At 41.1% G+C, this 25,282-nt stretch overlaps 1 non-coding gene across 1 annotated transcript; it reads right to left on the reverse strand.

Annotated features, from left to right (window-relative positions):
- Window positions 1-20,773: 20,773 nt before the first annotated feature.
- LOC130466470 (small nucleolar RNA R71) lies at window positions 20,774-20,880 on the reverse strand. Its single transcript, XR_008926695.1, has one exon. It is a non-coding gene; the product is annotated as a small nucleolar RNA R71 (small nucleolar RNA).
- Between the last annotated feature and the right edge of the window lie 4,402 nt (window positions 20,881-25,282).

Genomic DNA, 25,282 nt, shown 5'->3' on the forward strand with positions numbered 1-25,282 from the left:
TTTACATCAATCTAGTAATAGTTTTCGCTCAGCGAGGTGTTACTTATTGGTCCTAAAGGGGCAAGGTACACAAATAATTGTGAGTACATGTTAGTTTTGGTGAAACTCAACGATATAAGTAAGGAGTCCTTTTATGTCGTGGCAAAATCGATAGGTTTACCTAATAAGTTCTTAGACGTACCTATCAACCAAGAATAGTTTCTAGACTATTAGCAAAAGGCTTTTGCTTACCTAAGATGTTTTAGGATTAAGTCGACAAACTGTGCTTAGTTCTTCAATGATTTTAGGATCTTGGAATCATTTTATTCACACCTGCCGGAACAATAAATTCGAATAAAATGCTAATAACTTGTTGAAATTGCATGATTGCTTTAATTTTCAAGTTATTATTCATGATAAATGTTTAGACTTTGCATGCTTCAATGTATGTTTTAATTATTGTTTATAATTAAATATCTTGCACTGCAATAAATCCTTTTAGAAAGGTAACAGTAAATTTCCTCGATTGGTAGTGAATCCAAGAACGATTCACGGAAAAGAGAGAAAGTGAGCAATTTAAAATGTACGTTTCTTATATCGACTTTTATGGTTGTTTTCGAATATCAAAATCGAATGGCAAACCAATTGGTGCTTGTGAATTCAAAATACAATGTAGTTTTGAGATCATAAAGCATTGAGTTTAAACGCTCAGCCTTACCAATGGTTAACAACCTAATATCTTTGTCCATTTATTTCTCGAATGAGTCTAGTCCCTAGACATTCGAATAGATCGATACTTAGAGAACTTTAGAAGCTTCTGGTAAGATCATCTAGTTGAAACTTAAATATTCAACATAAATTAAATGGTAAGAACCTTGTTGGGGTGACATTGGACATGTCTAAAAAGGTATAAAAGTCAACACTAAAGAATTCAATTCTTAAGACTATAAGAAAGGGTACAAGAAATAGGAAAACGAGGAACAAATGAAAGGAATTTACGATTCCGTTTCTACCTATAAGTTTATGTTTAAAGAGAAGTAACCTAGCAATCAAACTTCCTTGGTATCATATACCGCTTGAGGTTCTTACTTCGGTAATAACTCAAATAATGGAAGCTAGGCTACACTAATGACCTACAAGTGGGAAATGAAGCAAGGCAATGCTACATTAGTTGTAGGGTCATCTAGTTTGTTTTAAGTCCTTTCAAAGGCTGGAACTTAATGGCTATTTTGTTCCATAATCAGCATACCTAAATTTCAGCTTCAAACACAGAAAGACTCACATTCAGAAAAACAATGCTTGTTTGTTTGTTTATTTGAATGAAATGGTCAATTACAGGTTGAGTCAATATGCTTGATTAAAACAAACAACTCTTTAAAGAACTTTACTAGGTTCAAATCAAACCCTTGATCTGAGTTCCATTAATCTTTGGCATTGTTGCTTAGACCATATCAACAAGTTAACATTCATAAGCTCTATTTTGATGGACCTTTTGAAAGTTGGTTGATTTCTAGATCAACTTAAGACAAGCTAGTCTTACTTGTTGAAAGTAACAAAGAATATGAACTATTATTAGAACGCCTAGACGATAGAGTTCAAAGCTAAAGAAAGGTTTTATGACTTTGTTATTTCACATGGATTTGAGTGAATATAGGTTTATTTACTCAAATGTGATATAAGTTGAATCTGTTTGGCTAGTTCAAAGATTCAGAAGTATAAAATCCACTTGGTAAGAAATCATAAAGATCTAGGTTAGATCATGTAGATGATTACTTAAATCAAGAATGATCATCAATGATTGTGTAGTAAAATTCACAATCTAGCTCCATAAGATATGGCATATCTAAGTTGGAATGATCGAAGTCGATAAGTACTTGATTCGATCAATGATGGATCATAAAGACTTTTCCTTTAATTTCTAAAACAAAATGCTCAACTACTACCAAACTAAACCAAATTCGTCAAAGCTATTGAAAAGTAATTTCAGAATAACTTTTCATAAAATATATCTAAAGAGTTCCTAAACTCAGTGGGAGCTTAGTGTTTGTTATTCAACAAACTAAGGCCCAAGTATAGATATATGTTTCATTGTGATTTATTCAAATGAGACACAAGGGTATTGTTTCTACCACGAATTTTTGAGAACATAATGTTTGTTTGCTCGAAATGATGTCCTTTTGGAAATTCGTTTCCAAAATGACAAGTGGGAGAAAATAGACCTCGAAAGTCTTCGAGGCGAACAACAAACATAAACGGACATTCCGGAGGCTTTTCGAAGTTCTTTAGAAAAACCGAACGTATTCTTTAAGGACATTAGAAGTGGCTTTAAAGAATAGACATCTCTTAGAAGACTTTACAGGTGCTTCAAGGAGAACAGAATGTTCAAAGGACTTTCAAGTGGCTATTGATATTCTATTGTTTGATGTTCTATACCCAAGTAGGCATAGAATTCAAGTCACTGAAACTATGAGATTCTTCTATTAAATAGTGAAGAAACCTACAACTTGCAGTCAAACTATTATCATGTAGATTAATGAGTTTGTGACTTGTAAGAAAGCTATGACGAAACCCAGATTCCCTAAAATGGTTAGAGGCCATATATAGACTCAAATGTTTTAAATGGTTAGAGGCCATAAAACATACTCAATGTTTTGATGACAAAATTGAAATTTTGTTGATTTGCAAGAATAGTTTCACACCTATTGGTTGCAAGTTTGTTTTAAGGATAAAAACCATCAAACATGGAATTTTGTTCACACACAAAGCTAGATTAGTTGCTAAAGGTTACAAGCAAATTCATGGCATGGATTGTGTTGAAACCTCATGCAAAATCGTAATGCTTAAGTCTATAATTCAAGCAATGATTGCATATTGGTACATATAGCAATTGGATGACAAAACGTATTCCTCAATCAAATGTTGGAATATAATATGTACATGGTATGTCATATAATTTGTGGATCCAAATAAATGCTTGAAAAGGAAAGCTAGCTTATAAAATCTAAGTACAGATTTAAGCAAGCAATTGGGAATTGGAACTGTATTTTAAGTGAAGCTAATAAGCATTTTAGTTTCATAAAATATACATGATTCTTATAGATATATAAGAAGTTTAGTGGGAGTACATAAAACTTATTTGGTCCTATGTGTATCACACATATCTCTCTATTGTGAAATAACATTCAAATGCTAATGACTTAGGTTTGAAATTATTCATCAATGATGGACCAAGGCGAAACTTAGTACATACTGGGTATTAAGATCTATTTACAAAGATCTTATGATATTGTTTTGGATTAAGTAATGGCATTTACTAAATCAAACACGAAAGACTCCATTGGAGATATTCGACCCATATGAATAAATCTAAGTAAAGGATGTTTGAACTATGTATAAGCATTTACTAAGTTAAACATCAAAGGATCTAAGTAAGATTCTTAACCTATATTATATGTCAAAGAATTTAGCTGGATTTAGTATCTACTGAAACTAGATGAGCTAAAGTTACATGAATAGAATTCAATTGGAATTATTCTGCAAAAGAATTTATCATGTATGATATAATATGAGGATCGCCAAAAACGTATCGTATGACTTTGGGCATGACGAACATATACCAATCTCTATTGATCTAAGTGAAGATCAACTAGATTGAGATCAAGAAAAAACTTATGGTACTTGAAAAGGTACATAAGATTAGTTCTTGACTCAAGAAAATAAAGATATTCTAAATATTGATGCTACACGCATAAACACTGGCAAAGGATCAAGCAAGATTCCTTTGGAGTTAACCATTGACAAGGACGAGCTAAAGAGCATCGTGTTTTGAAATGGCAACATGGATTGGAGACCATGAGTTGTTGCGTGGGAAATTAAATATTAATTTCTATGTTCTAAGATACAGCTGGAAAGTCTTCCACATATCCGTGAACTGCTTGGATAAGTAAATCCAAACCAAAGCATCACTAGCAACCTATACAGTTGAAGTAAAAGTAATTATTGCCTAAGAAGCAATAAAACAGGGTTGTTTAAAGTTCTTCACTGAACTTGGGTAGATCACCTATCTGCTGGCTTGATGGTTCTTCATTGAAAAATGCGTAGAACCACTCTTGAAGCAAGAAAAACGTCTGCTAACTTGATGGTTCTTCATTGCAAAATGAGTAAAACCACCATCGAAGTAAGAAAGACTAGATCACATAATAAACAAACTCGTAAAGATCTTATCATCATATCTCGAAGAACATTCGATGAAAAGGATATTAAGATTGGCAAAGCATGATAACTAAACCTATGCAACAAGTGAGAAACAACACTCACGTTGTAGCACTGGAAGTCAAGCATAGCTTTGAATTCCATGAATTGTTTTAGAAGATGGGTTTGAGGCCCATGGTTATAAAACATTGGGGTTGAACATTTATCATATATGAAATGTATTTTCATATTCCATTTAATCTTGGTTTAGTATTAAATGATGAGTCCCTTCAAATTTGACGATATATTCAAGATAGACTGTCAGGACCAGTCCTGTGACTAAGAAATGTCTATCAAGTGAACTTGAATGTCAAAGGTTGAAAATGGTCCCTAATCGGAGTTTTCTATAAAATTGGACGCATAGAAAACGTTAGACGATTAGAATGCAAGATGACTAGTAGTTCTGTTTCTTGAACTATGTGGACATGGCAATGTCATAATCATTTGCATAGATACTTACTTTGGGAAGACTAGTATCGGACAAGACCTATGAAACTTTACTGTAAGAGATGAAAATCTGTCATAAGTAAATTTCATTAAATTATTAGACACTAAATCCTCAATACCTGAGTGATTTGAGATTACTTGTTTGAGAACTGGTTGCTTTGACGTTGACCAACCGTCGCACCGTAAAAGGAGGCTATAAAGGCAACGCTCAGGTAATCACCTATCAAACGAAGTCTAATCTCAAGATCGCAAGATTGGGATTGTCCTCCCATAAATCGGGATGAGATGCTTAAAAGTTGTACAAGGCCACTCGGAGAGCTAGAAACTGTGAAATGCATGGCCGTGCTCGGATGAATCATAGGCTATGATTATCTGTTTATTTGATCAGTTGAACTCTGAAACCGAGGAACACCTCTGGACATAATAAGGATGACAACTCTTACCTTATGTTCAAGAGCAAGCATCGAGCGACAAAGGAATTAGGAAATGCACACTTGTCCCTAAGGACAAGTGGGAGACTGAAGGAAATAATGCCCTTGGTCCAAGTATGCATTCTATGATAAGTCTAATAAATGCGGTTCAGTATTAATTAACAAGTTAATAATTCAGTGAGATCAAGTGAGCTGAATGCCTAGCTAGAGGCCGCTTCAGTTCAAGTGGAATTAATGATATTAATCCACAGCTTACTCTTGACTGAACCCGTAGGGTCACACAAATAGTACGTAAACGGATCAAGTATTTAATGGCATTAAATACTCCATCTATGAATATTCGGAATCGGCGGATCTTGGTTTCAGTGGGAGCTGAGATCGTCACAGGCAAGAAATGAATACTCCGGAAACGATGATATTGCCGGAAACGGAAATATGGATCGTATCGGAAATATAAATATTATCCAAGTCGTAGATGTTGCCGGAAACGGAAACATGGTACGTATCGGAAAATATTATCGGAAATGGAAATATTGCCAGAATCGGAAATATTGCCGGAAACGGAAATATTGTCAGAATCGGAAATATTATCGGAATCGGAAAATAATTCCGGAAACGGAAATATTAAATATTTGTTCGAAACGGAAATTAATTCCGGAATCGGAAATATTAAATATTGTTCGTATCGGAAATGAATTCCGGAATCGGAAATTTAATCGGAAGCGTATCGTATGAATAAGCATCGGACGAGGCCTGCCGGACGAGGGCCCAGCACGAAGCCAGGCCATCGCCCAGCAAGCCAAGCGCGCCACACGAACAGCCAAGGCCACGCCAGGCCCAGCGCAAGGCCAGGCCCAGCAGGCCGAGGCAGCGCGCGCAGGAGCTACGTGGGCTTGTAGCTCGCGTAGGCCTCGCTGCGTGGGCTGCTGCTCGCACGCACGCGCATGGGCGGCCTATCGTGGCTGCCGTGTGTGTGTGCGTGAGTGTTTGTGTTCATGCACGATTCCTAAAACATGCAGAGTTCGGTTAATGATTAAATTCCTAATTCTATTAGATAAATTAATTAATTAGAGTTCTTGTAGGATTCTAGGTTTAATTAATTTGTATCTGAATAGGATTCCAATTCCCTTTCCATACCCCTATAAATATGTGGCCTGGGTTCACAATTTATAACGAGTTTCAAAAGTATTCAAAGTGAGTTTTTGAGAGAAAAATTCAATCACACATCTTGCTCAAAAGTGCCGAAAATTCTAGTACCTTAAGGGCGATTCTAGTTGGTCAATCTTAAGGCGGATCCGGACGTGCTGTGGACTATCTACGGAGGGACGACACTTGGAGTCCTAAAGACTTGTTCTTGTTCGGTTCGGGCGCAGCTAGGGAGGGCACGCAACAAAGAGTTTGCATCTAAATTATGCTATATGATTATGTGTAAATAATATGTATTCCTGGGTTAATGGTTGTTTCCGCATGATTTATGTAATATCATATGTATCATAACCTAACAATAATGACATTTTTTACTGACGAGGAATGAATAAACCTCAAACTGGTAACTTTTTGGACTTGGAAAATCCAGTAATTACTTATAAGAAATAAATTCTAGAGAACCGTTACCTGAATGGGTTACGGTGATTTTCCAGAATGTCGTTGCATGTAAGTGGACCAACGGATTAACTTATTATTTTAGGAAATAACCATTTAAAAAACCGTTACTCTTTATGCGGGAAGAAAATAGAGTAAAGTTGACGGTTATTTGCGGTATACGAAGGGCGAGGTGGCCCGACATTTTTCTACAGGACAATGAATATGTACAAGAATTTTCTGGTGTGTGAGATTTGGGCGCTAGAGCTTTCTAGCGCGTGTGCCTAACGCGCTAGAGAATCCTAACGCTGTGTTCCTTTATATACGGGTTTGCAGCAGTTTCTTCGCCATTTATATAAGGATTGAAGTGTATCCGGTCGAATAAGATTGACGTTTGGAGAGATTGGAGTTTACTGTGACTCAACCAGCAGTGCCAGAATATAATAGCGCCCTGATCAGGAACTTTATTATTTTCCAGCACTAGCCAGATGAGCGTGTAGGGGGTTATTTTTTGCTTCTTGCTTATGTGTGAAATTCCCTACAAGGGAGCGGTTCTTTAGAAAACCATTGTATTTTTGTACCTCGAAGGAGTCGCCACCAAACATTGTTTAAAGTCTCGTTTGGAAAGACCGCAATTGACTCTATTTTGGATAAGGCTTTGAATCCTCGAAACGGATGGGTGAGATCCGGGCACGGGAACGAAATGTTTATTCTGCGAGCTTTATAAATATTCAAGTACGTTGGCACAACATTTTTTCGAAAATATACCCTAGATTAGACTATGTGGGTTTGAATTTAGAGCAAATAGAATATCTAATTGTATGGTGGTCACTTTGCTTTAAAGATTGATTTAAAGGAACCTAAGGCCGGTTTGTCCAAGAAATTATCTTTGTTAAGCGTGATGTAACCTTGTATTTTGTTATATTTAGCATGTGCGGTGATGAAAGCAATAAAGCAAATAAAGCAACATCACAATACTAAATAAAGTGCGGAATTAGTAAATACAAGACCCCCTAGAGATGGACTAGGGAGTAGGTCCACATTGCCTAGAAATGGACTAGGCAAGTAAAGGTGCGGAATTGAAATTGCGGTATTGAAATTGCGGTATTAAAATTGCGGAATTGAAAGGTGCGATATTGAAATTGCGGAATTGAAAGGTGCATAATTGAAATTGCAATATAGAATGGTGCATAATTGAAACTTGTACTTGGGCACATGTGATTCGAACGCCAAGCGGCTCCTTAAAAATAAGTGCGCCCGACATGAATTCAAAGCCAAAAATCTCAACTTGGGAGAGGTTGCTCAACCCAAATATCCTAGATTTTGCATATTGAACTTGAACTTGAAAACTTGAATATTGAAGTATTGAATTTGAAAGCTTGAATATTGAAGTATTGAACTTGAAAATTCTTGAACTTGAAAGGACCCTAGTTTAGAGAAGTAGCCATGAACAACCCTAAACATGGTGGTATCTTGAAATTTGAAAACTTGAACTTGTATATTGAAAAATGGAGTTTTGAATCTCAAAAGACTAAACCTTTAAGGATTAAAAGGTGTCATCTTTGATTACTCCATGCTTGAAAGTGATTCTAGTTCAAAGAAGTGATTGTAAACAACTTTGAACATCCTTGAATCTTGAAAGTTTGCATTTTGTATTTTGAAAAGTTTTGATTTTTGAAAAACATGTATGATTGTTGCAAGTGGCATTTTTAATAATAAAAATACCAACTTGCTAATCATTTTGAAATCAAAACAACATAATTGATTAGAGTGGGATTCAGATTTACCTATTTAGGTTTAGGCAAGAGCTCCCAATTGCTTTTGAATTAGAGATTTTGTATGTGTTTTGAAGGGTTTTTTATTTGTATTTTGAGGTGTAATGTCGGTATTACGACGTTGTATTCTGTTTTTCCCTTCTCTTTTGATGCTGAAAATGAGGGGTATTTATAGGAGGGATGGGTGCAAGACGCCAGCACACGCCAGCGCAGCACGCCGAGCCAGCCCTGGGCGCTGGTGACGTGGCGTGAATGCCGCCAAAACAAGGACACGGGCTCCGTCCTTGTTTCGTCTTGTAGTGCTGTACCTTTGTACGAATAGTACTAGGCTTGGAGTTTTTTGTTTGCTTGGAGGTTAAGGAATTATCTTGCGTCTAAAAACAAGCCTTTCTCGGGTTTTGAATTCCGGTTGTACGGGACGGCGCCCGACATGCTCGGTTTTGTGGGTCGGCGCCCGAATTTGACTTGCCTTATATGGTTTTCAGTGGAAAAGGCCTAGTAAAACCAATGGGATGGTCTACTAGATGAGATTGTTCTTGGATTTTGAAATTGGATTTTGAAAGTTGTATTTTGTACCGAGTTCCAGGAGGGGAACGACCTTGGGAATTGGATTTTGGATTTTGAATTTGGAAATATTCTTAGCAATTGGGATTTCCTCCTGGAGTTATTCCAATCACCTAGTAAGGATAATGGTATCGTCATCATCCCAGAGGGGAGACACAAATTAGGTGTCTACAGAAGCCCCCACTTTGACTGAGCGTTCGGTTAGGAAAGCGCAAGTCAAAGTATTTCGAAAGGGACGGAGAATGATCAAGATGTTCTGCAATTGAGACCACTCTTTGTACACCGGTACTTGCATAAAACAGGCGTTAGAAAAAAAGGATAGAGTCTACCTCGGTGCAGTTGTGACGACTCCGATTTGTACTTGTACTTTTCGTCTTCAGTTCAGGAAGGAGCTTGGCGTCGAAAATTTTGAATCTTTGAATTTTTGAATCTTGAATTTTTGAATTTTAACACCCGGAGTTGATCCGTTGGGGATGTTCTTTGCTGGGGATAAGAGCTTTTTACTGGCCCTTAAAATTTTAAAATTTCGACTGACTTTCCCAGAGTTTGGGTCCGTTGGGAGTTGAACGCCTGAGTCGTTGTATTTTTTGGAATTTGTATTCTTGAAATATTTATCTGTTTGTACTTGGAGATACATGTGTATACCCGTTTTTTCGATGGATGGCCTGATGCGATGTTTGATGCTTGGTGCGGAAGACTGTAGCAGCAAAGGACGTGCAATCAGCACGGGAGACCGCGCGCGCTGAAGATTCGCGCATGCAGCGGGCAGCGCTGGGCGCTGGGCCTGCGTACGGCGCGGGGCTGCGCTATATAAGCGCCCCTTGCCGTGCCATTTTGAGGAGCAACCTCTTGCTTTCTTGCTCTCTTTCTCTCTCAAAGGTCGAATTGTCTTCCCTTGGTCTTGTTCTTGCCTTATCCATGTAAGTATTTCATGTTTTGCTTATGAAATAACTCTAGGATTTCATGTAGTTTTGATTTTCTCGTACTTTGAAATGATGCTTGTATGCTTAAGCTTCTTTAATCTTGTAGAAGATTGTTTGATAGCCACTTGAACTTGAACTGTTGGAACTTATAGTTTTGAATTTTTTGAAAGTTTTCTTGAATGTCGTACCTGGTATTTGTGGATAGTAGTCTCACTGGTGACCTAGCGGGGTCTCAGGTAGAGAAATAGGTTAGGATGCCTTGATGTTGCTTTGTAGAGTTTTGAAATGTTGGCTTCGACATGGGTAGCCTAGGCGTTGATGTTGAACTTGTGTACCTGCTTCGGCATGGATAGCCTAGGCGTTGGTGTTGAACTTGTATACCTGCTTCAGCATGGGTAGCCTAGGCGTTGGTATTGAACTTGTATACCTGCTTCGGCATGGGTAGCCTAGGTGTTGGTGTTGAACTTGTACTTTGAACTAGAGGTCCACTGGGGATTTGTTTTGACTTTGTATAGACTAGTATAGGATAGCCCCCAGTTTAGAATTTTGACATTTTGTACTTTACTTGATTTAGTATGCCTCGTCACACTCGGAGAAAGCTTGCCGAATCGTCTGCGGTTCGAGCTGCTGAGGAGGATGCTTCGGATGATGAAGCAACTACAATAAACACGCCAGGTAGGGGTATGGTTCCCTGGGAGGCGCCCATTTTTGCTGGTACTGGTTGGAGTCCTTCTGACCTGGTGTTTCGGCCGGAGTGGCACTTGTCTTAGCGGCCTCGCGCTGGCTTGGTGAGTCTTATACTGTGTTTTGAGTTTGTATCTTGTACTTGTATAGGTTTGGAATTGCCTCGTTCACCCGTAGGCCGATGGAAAGCCATTTCGTACTTTCTAGTCCTTGGTGGAGGTTTAGAAGGCCTTTAAAGCCCTTCGTGCTGATGAGGAAGCCATGGAGATTTGGTCGCAGACTGGCCTGGCTGACTTCTGGCGTGCCATGGGAGACACTTCGAGGAGAACGAGGATCAAGCCCCGGCTGTGGGCTTTGTTGGAGCGGTGGTGGGATACCACCAACACTTTCCAAATGTCATGGGGGGAGATCACCATTACCCCCTTTGAGTTTGCTATGATCACGGGTCTTCCTTTTTCTGAGACCCATGCCTCCGTGACGACGATTGTGGATGCTATATGCGGTGTAGGTGTGTCTGCGGAGCAGAGAGTTATGCTGTTCCTCCTAGTTTTGGTAACCAGAGTGATGGTCCCGAGCAGGAACAGTCTGGTGCACATCAGATTTCTGTCCTTTCTGATGGACTTGAGGGCTGTTTTGAGCTACAACTGGGGTGGTTTGGCGTATAGCCACCTCTTGTATGAGATGAAGCAGGCCTCCCGGACTGCGCCGGGGAGCGACCCGAGCATGGCTGCTCTGTGGAGTGTGCTGTAGGTATTTAAGACTCCTTGTACTTTGTATGTTGTATGTTTGTATTTGAACTTGACTGATGTTTTGCTTGCTTCTTGAAAGATTTGGATATATGAGCACTTTCCAACTTTGGCGCCAGATCGTACTAGAGATGCGGCTTACCCGTATGCTGCCTCTTGGATAGGAGCGGTGCGCGTTAGGGTGCCTCTGGCGACTTCCCGCAGAGCTTGGAGAGTCCTACCTGCTACCGAGGTAATCTTCTGTACTGTTTTGCTCTCTTGTATTTGTATGTGTATTGTTGCCTGAGTTGTCTGCTTTGTAGGTGGTGTGGCGTCCTATTGCCAATGCGCTTGTACCTGCCTAATCTTCTGTACTGTTTTGCTCTCTTGTATTTGTATGTGTATTGTTGCCTGAGTTGTCTGCTTTGTAGGTGGTGTGGCGTCCTATTGCCAATGCGCTTGTACCTGCCTCGGCTGCTCGTGCCCATTTCTTGTCTGGGCGGCGGGTTTTGCTTGCAGGGGTGTACCGCCACATGTGGTACCTAGGGGAGCGAGTATCCCTTCAGCACGATTCGGGGGATAGACTTATCCCCAAGGACCCACCGGGGTCCATGCTGGCGTTGGATGAAGAGATGTCTCGGCTCTATGTGGAGGCTAGGGGCGATGCTGTTTGCCGCTCTTGGAGGGATTTTGTACATAGGAAGGGGAGCTATGACGAATTCCTGAGGAGGCTGGCTCCACCAGTACGCTTCGTACTGCCGGTGAGCTTTTGAACCTTGTATCTTGTATTCTTGTATTCTCGTATTCTTGTATTCTTGTATGATTGGATGATTGTATGATTGTATGTAGGAGGAGGAGGTTGATCCTGAGGACATTCCCCATGCTGATAGGATCCTCCGCTATGAGAACTCGGGCGGGGAAGAGGTGGTAGAGACCATCCCTGTAGCTTCTCCTCCGCACCGGAGATCGTATGATGTTGTACCTGAGCATTATGCTGCTGTAAGTACTGTTGCTCTTTCTTGAAACTGATTGTAATCTTGTATTTGGAATTTGATCTTGAATTTTGTATGCAGGCGCCTCGGGCGAGAGTGCGTCGTTGGATGCTTTTGCTTGATTCCTGGAAGAGGCATTGTGCCAAGCTGGCCCGGAAGCTTTCTGGCCGGGACAGAGAGGTGCCTTACTCGATCTTGAAATTTGTATTTTGGAAATCCAAACTTGGATGTTGACTCTTGAAATTGTATTTTGTATAGGAGCGCCGTCGAGACCGTAGAGGATCCGTTGACAGAGAACCCCAGGCGGAGACGTCCTTGAGGCAGGAGGGATCGAGCTTGGAGCTGGGACAGGGGTCCGGTGCTGGTGCTCATTAGAGGCATTCTGATGCTGAGCGGGGAGCTTCCCCTTTTGTACATGTTGATCCCACCAGGCATTCGTTTGGAGGTGCAGGCAGTTCACGGCCCTTTGTTTCTTCCCCTGGTTACTACTTCGGAGGAAGTGGTCCTCAGCCTTGGGGTGCAGATTCCTGGGCTTACTATGCCGAGATGGAGAGGATGCGCCAGGCTCAGATGTTTGGGTCGTACCAGTATATGGCGATGCCGCCGCCTTATCAGTATTCCTCTCCTCAGCAGGGAGTCCATCCCTCCACTGGCACACTTCGTATCTCGGAGCAGGATCCTAGTACCTTTGGGACGGAGCTAGATCAGGATCTGGAGCGCCTTAGGAGGCGGAACAGGTACAAGGCGCCTGTGGTTGATATCACTGTTGATGATGACTCAGACTGACCCTGCATGGTAGCGAGTTCCAGCTTGCCTGGGTTGATTTTGTATAGGCTGGATTGTATTTGTATGGTTTGAAACTTGAATTTTTGTATGGTTGTATGGTTTTGAACTTGAATTGGTTTGAAATATTTGAAGATTGGATTTTGTATGTTTGAATATTTGGAATTGTATGCGTTGTGTGTGCCTTGAAATTTGTGGCTAGATGCATGCATGAGAATTTTGCTAAAAATTTGAAAACATTTACCCCATTTTTTGGGTGTATATACCCACTATAAGCCCCCACTTTGACTGAGGTTTTTTGGTTAGGAAAAGCGCAAGTCAAAGTATATTAAACTCTTGCTTATGCACATGCAGACTCGACTTAGGACGCCGATCTAGGACTAGAATGCTTGAATTTTGAAATTGATCCGAAATCTGCCCGAAGCCTTGATCCGCATTGCCTAAAATTGCGCGGCTTACGGCGTTGGAATCTTGAATAATGGAAGTTGTACTCTGCTGTCCGAAACACTAAAGAGTGCGTACTCGGAGTCATAAAAGAGGACGGTGGCCTCGTCCTTCGGTGCAGGCCCCTGCGCCTGGCGCAGGCTTGGCGCCTGGCGCCTGTGAGCTGTCGTGCAAGCCGACTCTTGTATAAATAGGGAGCTTGTTGGATCACTTCTTGCATCAATCCTTCCCTGCTATCATTGCATACTACTTCCTCTCGAAAAGAAAAGAGAATATGGATGTGTCCTTTGAGAGTGCCTTGAACTCGTGGCTTGGTTCGCTAGGCAAATTGGAGAAAAGGGAGCTTGATGGCATGCATCTTGGGGTGCTCGTCTCTTTCCGGTTCGTAAAATTGGATTAACACTTCATTCTTGCTGCTCTGGAGGCTTGGGATCCAAATCATCATGTCTTCCGCTTTGGAAATAATGAGGTATGTCCCCTCCCTGAGGAATTTAGTGCTATATTGGGGTGGCCCATTATGTTGGAGCCATGCATGCCCAGTGTTGAAGAACACTTTTTCTTGGGCTTTGAAAGGTATTTAGGCTTGAAGCCCCCACTTTTGAGTGCTGTTGTATATGGCAGAGGGGTGGATTTGTCCCTCTTTGTCACCTACTTTGCTGGGCTTGATGTTCCCAAAGTATTCCGCCTGAGAAACTCCCTCACTTTGTCATTGGAAATACCTACAGATGTATAGAAACTCCCTCACTTTGTCATTGGAAGTATCTACAGACGTTTTTGAAATCAAAGCTATAAAGTGTAACCAGGCCTGGCCAAGCCCGATCACGAGGTAAAATGTTTTTAAAGAATCTCATTTTCTGGGTTAGCTAAACGAGAAAACCCCCTTGTTTTTATAGGACGTAAAACGAAGGAAAATCCAGCACATCGCTCTTTTTTGGAAAAGCAGAAAAACCAATCCTTTGATTTTTGGAAAAGGGAAACCATCTTTTGATTTTCGGAAAAAGATAAACCATCCTTTGATTTTTGGAAAAAGATAAACCATCTTTTGATTTTTGGAAAAAGATAAACCATCTTTTGATTTTTGGGAAAAAGATAAACCATCTTTGGATTTTTGGAAAAAGATAAACCATCTTTTGATTTTTGGAAAAAGATAAACCGGGGAAAGTTATCGCTGCAACAAGTAAGGACCTGCGCGGTTAGTGGCGCAGACCGCGCCCGCTGAAGGTGGGCGAGCCTGTTTTTGTTTTTGAATATTTTATTTTCGAAAACTGAGGACCTGCGCGTTTAGTGACGCAGACCCCGCGGGCTGAAGATGGCGAGCCTGTTTTGTATTTTTGAAGATTTCATTTTCGAAAACTGAGGACCTGCGCGGTTAGTGATGCAGACCCCGCCCGCTGAAGGTGGGCGAGCCTGTCCGCTAAGGGTGAATGCCCCGTCCGATAGAAGTGGACGAATCTGTTTTTGATGTTTTTGAAAATAAGGACCTACGCGGTTTGTGACGTAGACCCCGCCGGTTAAAGATGGCGAGCCTATTCTTTTTGTTTTTGAAGAATTTTCTTTTCTTTCGAGGGATGCTCGGATTTAGTTGCAACCTAAATGTGGGTTGACAACGTGCTTAGACGGACCATTGTCTCGTGGTCATCATCTTTCATGGTTTTGAGCTAGTCTTTACGGCTCAATTTTGCCACTACCTGGGTCCTTGATTAGGGGACTATGTATAAGTATCAACGGCGACCTTTGTTTTGAGGTCGTAATCCGGTTTTATCTTTTGAGATTATCCAAACACGGGACTTCGCACAACATATTGTTTTATCTTTGCATACTCTCTTTTGAAATATATATTTTCTTTCGAGCCCCCAAGCATTCGTGCTTGACGGTCATTTCTTGTCAAAGAGGTTCCTTGGGGATACGCATTTTGTAATTTCCTTGATCGTGTTTGGGATCATGCTCGTAAGTGCGAGCGATCTTTGTAGTGGTGTGCTACTCTTAACAAAGCCGTGAGGTGCGACTTTCAGTAAAGAAATCGGCAATTTTCGAGTCGAATGGATACGGCAGGACCCTATAGAAGTCAGGGCTTTTTTTGGCCTGGGCTCATTTTCGGCGCCCAAGCCTGGGCGTTGAAATAATTCACGCCCAGGTGGGGCGTTGAAAATATTGTTTGGGTTGGTCTTTTGATGACACAGTTGGCCTCTTGTTCGTTCGTTTATTTCACTTGGAAATTCTACGTATTCTCTTCTCTTTTGTTTTTCTTTATTTTTTGGAACGTAGAATTTTATTAGAAATCACAATGAGTCGAGTGATCGTGATGGTTTCTCGAGAAGCCGTAGCCGATTGGTGGACTACGGTGTTTGTCGCTTTGGGGCGATTATTTAAAGGAACTGTTGCTCTTAAGGCGTACAGTTATTGCAATAGTTGGGCGAGTCTATATGGCCCGAGGAACATACTTTGAGGCGTAAGACTTTGATCGCTCTTGTTGTATATTTTTTCTCTTGAACGTGTTCGTCAATGTTCGATAGTCAGAATGTATGTGCGAACGAGCGTTCATAGAATGGCCGTTGCGTGCGGTCCATTAATCAGTTCGCTTGAATCATATATATTTTTTTTTGAGCAATGACTGATGTTGAATAATTTGCTTAGAAGCTTGATAGGATTCAGGCCCATTCATGAAGTGGGATCAAGCATCGTGTCCTTTTGATCGTTCAAACATTTGCTTTGAGACTTTTTTTTAATTTTGCTACGGTCGTTTTGTAGCTTGGAGCCCCCAAGTATGCATGTTGGGATGCTTCCTTTTGGCATACGATTTTTGTAGGTTCTTTCGAGAAAGATGCCTTGGGGTCCCGCTCGTGTAGGTGCGAGCTATCCCTTCCGTGGTAGGTAATATTTTGCTACCTTTAATCCTTAATGTAGGAGTCGTGTGGCTCGCATTTTGAATTTGGGCGATAAGTAGTCTTTTCCTCATACTCTCGGTCGTACCCGCATTAGTGCAATATGCTTTACTCTTTTTTTCAGACTCGTACCGTGGGACGGTTGAACTTATGGTGCGATGTAGGCTTGTGTGGCCTAATAGCGTGTCTTAGAACATTCCTCTAGGTGTTGGGATATCATTATTATTTTTTGCATTGGAGTACTTCATCACGCCTCGTTCAGGTGCTCGAACAAGTGTAGCACCTTCTACGTGGGTGTGCACGGCTTATTACTTCGTTCGATGCGAGGATTCATAGATGTTTCTTTCTTTTTTTTATCCTTGATTTTTCTTTCGCTTTTGCTTTGGAACGACGTAGACTGTGTAACGGGCGCTTGTAGGGCGAGCGTTATGTACAGTAGTTTGATCGGAGTTTTGGTGACTCACGATTTTCAGTTACCCTTGTTAGTGGGGTGACTTTATACATTCTAAGTAGTGCTTAGAATTTGAGAGGGGTTGTAGCCATTCTAAGTTTCGTTTTACACGATCAAACCTTAGGATTGTGCCCCTATGATGTGTGTATAGCATTAGCGTCGAGAATTTGCGATAAAATCGTCATTTCGAGCATTTTTAGAGTGTTTTTCTCAAGTCCCCAATTGTAGCTACGGGATTGGCTGGGTGCTATAATGCTTGGCATATGTTTTTATGCATTCATGGTGACATGGATCATGAATAGTTTGAACCAGACTCGTTTAGTGCGAGGTACGTTCGAGTAGTGATTTGCTACTTCTCTTGTAAATGTCGTATTGTGCGACATTGCCATGGTCAAGGTAGTCACATGTTGAAGTGTGCTTTGACCAAAAGCTAGGTGCCTTTCTTTACCCATAATCATATTTAGAAATCTTTTTGACTCACTTGCAACATCGAGATAAACACATACTTAGCTTAAACCAACGACACTATATTATGTTTGAAGAAGTCTTTGAAAATTATTTGAAATCCGAGTCCTACTGTGTACAATCCGAGGTTTCCTAAGTAAGTTGACTTATAGAAGGGTTTGTACAGGGTTACATGAGTGAATCAAAATACTGTTGCGATTTTCGGAATGCTGTCTAAGGATTTGCTGGAAGCCAGGGTGCAGGCGCCAAGATATTACTTGTGCCCGTGTGGCACATGCTTTAGGTTTTTAGGGCCATCTTTTCCAGAATTGCGGGAATATAAACCGCTTTCAAATTGACTTAGATTTACTTGGTGTATGTCTGTACAAAAGGTCAAGGTATACTTAGTTCTTTCCCTAGCTCTTTCATTTCAATTTTTAGCCCCCAGTTGCTATTATGTCTTCTCATTAATGATGCTTTCAGATTTCGATATTAGATGCCCGTGTCATATGTCTAAGTAGGGTGAGCCTTGGTTAAGTGCCAAGTCCTATTGACAATGTCTGATTTTTTCAAAGGGGATTAGCAAGCATTCGAATTACCATGAATGGGTGCCCTGCGTTCGAAGGAACGATGGGGCGATGTCGTAGAATAATCCTATTTATTGCAAGCTTACTGCCTTTACTACTTGTTGGCGATTATGACTGTGTCTAGTGGTGAAGGAAGGTCTTTGAGTGAGTTACTTTGCTTTAGGGAGGGTCAAGTCGAGTACTTTAGAGGTCATGGATGCTCGCGCTAGCCCCCATTCAATTGAGGCAAAATGATCTTTTGAGTATTGGCTAAGTGCCTAGGAGTGTGAGTGCTCCTTCTGGCAAGGGTACGTGCCCTTATTATTTTTCGATGTGTGCTCATTTTGGCATCTTGATGACTTGGGTTCTTCCTTTGACTTAAATTTTTCTTTCGACTTGGATTGCAAGTAATTAAATTTCAATAAGGGACTCTATTTTTTATTCTTGTTATTCTATAGGCTTTAATATTTTTGCAAATTGGTTGGACCGAATCATGGCTTGCCTACGTATCCGCCTTAAATATATTTAATTTGGAATCAGGTCTTGCGCAGTTCTTAGCCAGAAAATGGTTTCTTAGAATGCCGATTTCAAACAAGTATGTTCGAGTGGAATCGTAATGTTTGAAATAGGGTGAAGTAAGTGTACGAAAATTTTGGAGCACGCGTATTTTGCGAATTTTATGTGATCTTCTACCCCCAAGTGTTCGTTATTCTTCCGCATGTATATGGGAAAGTATACGAACACTTTTAAGAATTGGGAGTTGATATGTATGTTTTATATAGTATTTTTACCCCCGTCCCTTAGTACTTTTATGTGTCAAACGTGCTCTTAGGAGCCGTTTCTAGTACTAATGTGTGTTATTGAGGGTGCCTTGAGTTTCAGGTTTGATTATGAGAAATTGGTCTTTTTAGACTCGTTTCATGTTGATCTAGGCCACTATATGAGCCCGAGGAAGTTCGGGACCTCCATCGTCGACTTTCGGGAGCCTTGGATGCTTATGGTTGAGCCCCGAGAGTTAGACTCAGTGATATGGGCGAGCTACATTGAAGATTGCAAATCGCCCTGGAAGCCGAGGGCGAAATGCAACCATCGGGCGGAATTTAGGCAATTTGGATTCATCAACGCGCGCCATATCGGGCGCAGCTCGCCCGATCCGGATCGGGCGGTCATCCTGGAGCCTATGTGGAGAGTTCACAAACCGCCCGATCGGGCGGATTTTGGCCCGATCGGGCCGACTATCGAGTGGATCGCCCGATCGGGCGAAGCGACGCCAACCTCCAGCAGTTTTTCGCGCATTTACTTTCCGTTTTTTAGGCTTTATTTTGGTAAACTATATAAACAAGCTTTAATTATTTTTAGAGGACACTTTATTTTCTAGTATTGAACCTTAGTATTATTTTCCTTAGCCTAGTTTTCTATCTAGTTTATGCAAAAATACTTAGTTTAATTCTCAATAAAAATTCAAGCTTTCACTTCCCTTTGTTCTTCAAATAGGTATTATTTCTTATTTCAATTCATTGTCTTGCTTTAATAATGCTTTCAATTATGATTATTGCTTTGTTTATTGTCAACATGCTTGAGTAGTTAATTTCTAGGGTTGGGGATCCATGAATAATATGAAGGGATGATTGAATGATTATGATTGTTGGCATTGTAATTGATTCCTATTGATTGGTTTATTTCACTATACAATTACATTTCCGCAGGTTTAATTGTGGTAGTTATGCAATATCAATTTAAGATTCGAGAGATGCAATTTGATGTTTAGGCTTGTGTCAATAGGTGGAATTAGAGTTAATACGTAGCGTGAGCCCGTTAATTCTAAGTCTATGATTAGAATCGACTTGAGAGAGCATGCTAGTCTAATTAATTACTTTGTTGATTATCGTGATTGTTCAATGTTCTGGATTATTATTTGTTGGCGAACCTATACCCTAGATTCCTTAATATATTGATTCATTCTTGTTTAATTATCGTTCGTAGTCTTAGCATACAAACCATCAACCAACTTTTGTTCACAATAGTCTAGATTAATTAATTGATAGTAGAAAGAACGCATGTTTCCCTGTGGATTCGATCCTGACTTCCCTTGCTACCTAGCTAGTGGACCTTAGGTTATTTTTGATTAGGTGATACGACTTTAGCCTGCCAAATTTGGCGCCGTTGCCGGGGAAACGGTTTTATTTTCTGTTGTTGATTGCTTATTCTAGATTATTGTTTGTTACTACTCAAGGAACTCACGTTCCTTGAGACCGGATCTCACATTGTTTTGTAGTCTTTGTCTATGCCCAGGACCGTAGGTACTAGTAATCTTACTCCATTCGATCCTGAGCCCAAAAGAACCTTTCGTAGACGAAGAACTTTCATTGCACAGTGTGGGAATTACTCTGATTCTGATCATAATATTGGCGATCTTTTTCCTTCAGATACAGATTCAGTTTCAGAGATAGAGATGGGTGACGAAAATCTGATACCGCTACCTACCCCACGGCTTACAGACTATTCTAAGCCAAGTCTGTCCATGCTACCAAAGGCGATCATGCCTTCTATTGCAGCTGAGACCTTCAAGATTGAGCCTGCATTGATTAACATGATCGAGAGACGCCAGTACGGTGGGGAACCAGGTGAAGATCCGAATCTTCACATTCAGTCCTTTATCCAATATTGTTCCACCATCAAGTAGAAGGGATTGACTCCGAAGCAGACTATGGAGATACTTTTCCCGTTCTCTTTGAGTGGGAAAGCTAAATTGTGGATTAATGGGTTGAATCGGGCGGCTTTGAAAATCACAAATTGGGAATCCTTGGATCTTGCTTTTTATGTTAAATATTTTCCACCCGAGAAAACGGCTCGTCTGAGGGGTCAGATATTAGGTATCTCACAACAAGCGGATGAGAGTTTGTTCGAGGTCTGGGAGAGATTCAAGGATTTGCAAAGAGAATGCCCGCACCATGGTTTGGAAGATTGGTTCTTGATTCAGCAGTTTTATAATGGTCTGGGCAATGAGTCTAGATGTTTGTTGGATTCAGCTGCCAGTGGGAGGTTCATGCAACTTGAGGTGCCTAGAGCTATGGAGGTGATTGAGGAAATACCCATTCACAATGCCCAGTATGGAAATCCTAGAGGTCTATCTAATAGGGGTGGTAAGCATGATTTAAATTCTATTGAACAATTAACTGCCCAATTGACTGCTTTACACTATAAGTTTGATAATATGCAAGCAGCCAATACTCAATCTGCCCAACCTGCTAGTGTAGCTGCTATGAGTGCCCAACCTGCTATTGTTTGTGAAAGTTGTGGAATGTCTGGTCATTATGCACCGGAATGTAGGAGCTCTGTTGAACAGTGTAACGCATTTCAATCCTACAAACAAAATAACCCATTCTCCAACTCTTACAATGAGGGCTACAAAAACAACCCTCTACTATCCTACAGGAGCAACAATATCCAGAACCCTCATCAAGTCCAACATCCACCACAACAACCATACCAACCCTACCAACCACGGAACAACTACAACCAACAGTCTAGTGGACCACCTGGGTTCCCTAGACAACACACATCACCTCCACCACCACCACCTCAAACCACACAGCCTGACCCTATGCTAGTAGAGATGAGAAACATGATGCTACAAATGCAAAAATCTCTAAGTGAAATGGATGCAAAGATCGATGCTCTTACTGCTCACAACAAGATCATTGATACACAGTTGGCACAGATGGCTACTACTATTGCAGGGAGGCCACCAGACCAATTTCCTTCACAACCCGAAAATAGGGAGACTGCTAATGCAATTACATTGAGGAGTGGTAGGGATTATGATGGTCCTTCTATGCCGGTTGAGGTTGATTTCGGGGTGTCTGCTAGTGATCTGGTCAGTGAGGAAATCCCGAAAATAGTTATGGATGAAAAGGAAGCCGAAAAGGTAGTCAATGAGAATGAGACTACAACTGAGGTTAAGAAGGGGGCGGATATTCAAGTACCACCTATTGCACTCCCCTTCCCAAACCGACAACTCAAGAATAAGCTAGACAAGAAGTTTGGCAGATTCTTGGAAGTGGTCAAAAATTTGCAGGTAACGGTTCCTTTTACTGAATTAATTTTACAGGAACCTGCTTATGCTAAATTCATGAAAGATATTTTGACCAGGAAACGTGCTTTTTGTGAGGTAGAGACTGTAGCTTTCATTGAGGAATGTAGTGCTTATTTGCAAAACAAGTCTCCACCTAAACTTAAAGACCCCGGGAGTTTTTCCATCCCATGTAACATTGACACCGTATTTATTGATAAAGCTTTACGTGATCTAGGTGCTAGTGTGTCTGTCATGCCTTTGTCTGTCTGTACTAAACTGAATATGGGTGAGCTTAAGATTACCAATATCACTCTACAAATGGCCGACCGTTCTGTCAAATACCCCTTAGGTGTTTTAGAGGACGTCCCTGTTAGAGTAGGTAAATGCAGGAGGATTCTCAAATTCCCATAATCTTAGGTAGACCCTTCCTTCACACGGCGGGGGCGGTAATTGATGTTAAAAGTGGGAAATTGACATTGTCTGTTGGGGATGATAAGGTGATTTTTAATCTGAATAGTGCCTTAAAAAGTCCCATGCTAGAGGAGGAACAATGCTATCGTATAGATGTAGTTGATTTTATTACTCGTGATAACGTCTCCCAAGTTCTCGAAAGAGATCCCTTGGAGGCAGTGCTTTGTTGTGAGTCTTCTGTAGGTGATAGCAGTTCTTGGAGTGCTGAAGTGGATGCTCTGGAGTTGGCTCTTAATGGTGGAGAATCTGAGCCGGAGAGCACCAAATTGAAGAGGTTAGTTCAGCTGGTTTGTTCTGTTAAGGAGGTAAAGAAACCCGAACTTAAGCCTCTTCCTGATAACCTTAAATATGAGTTTTTAGATGATGAACAACTTTGCCCTGTGATCGTCAGTACTGCACTTGATGCAGACCAGTTATCCCAACTTCTTATTGTGTTGAAAAGGCACAAAAAGGCCATTGGGTACAGTATTGATGATTTAATGGGTATTAGCCCTGACTTTTGTATGCATAGGATACATCTAGGTGAAAATCATAAACCATGCATCCAACCCCAGCGTCGTTTGAACCCTGTCATGCAAGATGTTGTAAGAGCTGAAGTTATGAAATTTCTTGATGCGGGTATTGTGTATGCTGTGTCTGATTCTAAGTGGGTGAGTCCTGTTCAGGTAGTGCCTAAGAAAGGGGGGACAACTGTGGTGAGAAATGAAAAAAATGAGTTGATACCAACTAGGGTAGTCACAGGTTGGCGCATGTGCATTGATTATAGGCGTCTTAATGTTGCTACTAAAAAGGACCATTTTCCCCTTCCCTTCATTGATCAAATGTTAGAAAGGCTAGCCTGTCACAAGTTTTTCTGTTATCTGGATGGTTATTCTGGTTTCTTTCAAATTCCCATACATCCAGACGACCAGGAAAAGACCACCTTCACCTGTCCCTATGGTACCTTTGCATATCGTAGGATGCCTTTTGGTCTGTGTAATGCACCTGCTACTTTCCAACGTTGCATGATGAGTATCTTTTCTGATTTTATTGAGTCCATCATGGAAGTGTTTATGGATGATTTTAGCGTCTATGGTACTTCTTTTGATTCTTGCTTGCTAAATCTGACTAAAGTCTTGAAAAGATGTGAAGTGTGTAATTTAGTCTTGAACTGGGAAAAATGTCATTTCATGGTTACTGAAGGGGTGGTTTTGGGACATTTAATATCTGATAAGGGCATTCAGCTAAGGTCCAAGTGATTAAACAATTACCCCCTCTAGTTAATGTGAAGGGTGTTAGAAGTTTTCTTGGTCATGCGGGGTTTTATCGCCGCTTTATCAAGGATTTTTCTAAAATTGTTAAACCACTTACCCAGCTCCTCCTCAAGGATGCCCCGTTTGTGTTTACTGATGCTTGTCTTGAGGCCTTTGACAGGATTAAACATGCACTGATTTCGGCTCCCATCATTCGTTCTCCCGAATGGGATCTTCCGTTTGAGATAATGTGTGATGCAAGTGATTATGCAGTTGGGGCAGTTTTGGGTCAGAGAAAGGAGAAGGTTTTACATGCCATTTATTATGCAAGTAAGACCTTAGATGAAGCTCAAGTTAATTATGCTACTACCGAGAAGGAGCTTCTAGCTATAGTCTATGCCTTGGATAAATTCCGCACCTATCTGATTGGATCCAAGGTGATAGTCTATACTGACCATGCGGCCCTTAAGTATCTGCTCTCTAAGAAGGAAGCCAAGCCTAGGCTCATTCGATGGATACTACTGCTACAGGAGTTTGATCTAGAGATCCGCGACAAGAAAGGGGCTGAGAATGTAGTTGCAGATCACTTGTCTAGACTGAGGTATGACGATGGTAAGGGATCTACACCGATTGATGATTCATTTCCGGATGATCATTAACTTGCACTTGCCAGTCAGTCACCATGGTTCGCAGATTTTGCTAACTACATTGTGGGGAGAATTCTTCCGGCCGATCTTACATATCAACAGAAGAAGAAATTCCTACATGATGTCCGGTTTTACTTTTGGGACGACCCCTATTTGTTTCGTGAGACTGCTGAAGGGTTGTACAAGCGTTGTATTCCAGAATGGGAAGTTCAAGGTGTTATCAGCTGGTGCCATTCTTCACCTTATGGTGGTCACCATGGACCGTCTAAAACAAACGCTAAGTTGTCACAATGTGGTTTTTACTGGCCTACTATGTTCAAGGATGCACAGGCTTTTATTATGGCTTGTGATGCGTGACAGAGGGCCGGCACTATTTCGAGGAGGTATGAGATGCCACAGAACGGGATCCTTGAGGTTGAGATTTTCGATGTGTGGGGAATTGATTACATGGGACCATTCCCATCGTCCAAGGGTAACTTTTATATCCTTGTTGCCGTAGATTATGTGTCAAAGTGGGTGGAAGTCGTTGCCTCACCTACTAACGATGCTAAGACAGTCATCTCCCTGTTCAAGAAGATCATTTTTCCTAGATTTGGGGTTCCGCGCGCTTTGATCAGTGATGGAGGGTCACACTTCCATGAGAAGCATCTGGATGCGCTCCTGCGCAAGTATGGGGTTTATCACCGCACTGGGCTAGCCTACCACCCTCAGACGAGTGGTCAAGTTGAGGTCTCCAACCGAGAGATCAAATCTATCCTTGAGAAAGTGGTGGCGAAGTCTAGGAAGGATTGGAGCGATAAGCTAGATGATACTCTATGGGCATACAGAACCGCCTTTAAGACACCTATTGGTACCTCCCCGTATCGGTTGGTGTATGGCAAGGCATGTCACTTACCAGTAGAAATGGAGTACAAGGCTTATTGGGCAATCAAACG

This window comes from Spinacia oleracea, chromosome 1 (assembly GCF_020520425.1).
Source record: "Spinacia oleracea cultivar Varoflay chromosome 1, BTI_SOV_V1, whole genome shotgun sequence".
In the NCBI taxonomy this organism is placed as follows: Eukaryota; Viridiplantae; Streptophyta; class Magnoliopsida; order Caryophyllales; family Amaranthaceae; genus Spinacia; species Spinacia oleracea.